The following is a 1973-nucleotide window of genomic DNA, read 5'->3' as shown; positions in this document are numbered from 1 at the left end:
AATTAGAACAGTGCGAAAGTAAAAAAAGTCGTGCAATTCGCGCAATTTTTCATGACGTCATTGTGCGCATGGATTGTCTTTGCTCGTTAAGCCAACCGTCTATTAGTTTTTGTCACTTAAGTTTTCCCGCCCTCGAAATCTATCGCGCTTGAAAAGTAAATTAAAGTAAGCGTCTGTGGTAGATGAAACTCTTGTCGGGTATTCGTTAACAAGTTTACACGTTTATTTAAACTCAATATCACACAAGTGTATCACTAATTCGACATGAAGTAGATTCTAAACAATTAAAAACTATTTAAAAGGTTTATTAGATCTATGTAATTTCACTGAAGATATATTTGGTCCTTTCACTTAAACTTATTCATAAATATTAAAACACTTTTTATATAAATGTAGCCTGGAAACTGGTATGTTCGGACACACTAATTATACGACTGGCGCATTGGCATTAAGCGAAATGTAGATCTAGCAAAAAAGTGCTCATATTTATTTTAAATGCATAATGACTCGAGGTGAATCCTTTTTAATCAACAAAACACAAAACATAATGTGTTTGCCAGAACAAATGTTTGACATCAAGCCATTTTAATATACAAACACACATGAAATTAAAGGATATAATACTTGATAGTTTATATGTTTATTTATAATCCATTTCTATATTTGTGTGATGTTTATTCAAGCGATGATTCTTACATCATTTACTCACGAAACACGCTTTAAATTACAACAACAAGTTTAATCAATTCAGTAGAAATGATAAAGCAGCAGATCAAAGACAAACTACCGGTAAAGAACTTTCCAACTGCACTATCATCCCCCTATAACCATACAAGCCTCTCCAGTTGTGGTTGCCACTTCAGACACAGCCCCCGATATAAAAAATGGTAAGCTTACAGCTGGACCCTAAACATTAAGTTAAAAAGGAAGATAAGAAAGCATTTACTTGAAGCCTCTACAATTTGCACAGGCAAGAAATTTCATTGATTTATTCACGCAGAGAAAAGGGAGATGTCGCAGATGTTGATATATGTCTGAATTTAAGCGAATGGGTATTACGGGTGGTGGCTATGACTTTGGTCCGGCACTGGTCTTTGGAAATGTCTAAAAGGTCACGGATTATCTTGAATAAAGTATCCCGGTCCAGTTGGTCGAACAGCCATGCTACACTGATTGAACTGGGAAAGCGGCTGTATGCGAACTGTGCAGTGTACCCATTTGACTTATGATATGAGCATGATGAGGTTCTGTGCGTGCGGATTCTATGTGCTTGCGCAGTTCTGAAAGTGAGACAGGACTAACGTTGTGTGGGCATTGCCTTTTATTGCTTGGTTATGGCTTAAGTTTGAATGCGAGGGTTTCGCTGAAGAATTTCTTATGTACTGTTTCTTTTTTTTTATAATAATTAAAAGTATATACCGGTACACAGACATATTCTCCAGTACAAATTAAGAATAAAATTAAGGAAAGAAATGAAGTAACTCTCAACTGACCCCAGGAGTAAACGTCTTACGCTTTTTTTATTTTGTCAATTTACAAAACGTAAAAAGTTCGTTTTAAATGAAAACATTGGATGTAAAGAGCTCCAGTAAAAATTAAGAATAAAATTAAAGAAAGAAAAATAAGTAACTCTCAACTGGGCTCGAACCAATGACCAATAACTACAACGAAAATTTGAGAATCTGACACATTTGTTTTTAATTTTGTCGATTTCATAAAACGTGAAAATGTCCCTTTAACAATAAATAGATTTATGTACCAATAAATACGTTAAATGTCACGATGTATTTTAAAATTTTTGAAAACATAGAATGTCATTTTACACTTTTTAATACTGAATGTACTGCAAAAAAATATATAATTTGAATTGGTTTAAAAACATTCAAGTGAATACAGGTTGACTACACTATAAAACCCTACATCGTGGGTCCATTCTTATGAACGAACTAAAAAAAATATTAATTATTAAATCA

The sequence above is a fragment of the Dreissena polymorpha genome, chromosome 5, assembly GCF_020536995.1.
Source record: "Dreissena polymorpha isolate Duluth1 chromosome 5, UMN_Dpol_1.0, whole genome shotgun sequence".
Classification (NCBI taxonomy): domain Eukaryota; kingdom Metazoa; phylum Mollusca; class Bivalvia; order Myida; family Dreissenidae; genus Dreissena; species Dreissena polymorpha.
Note: the sequence above shows the minus strand (reverse complement) of the source record.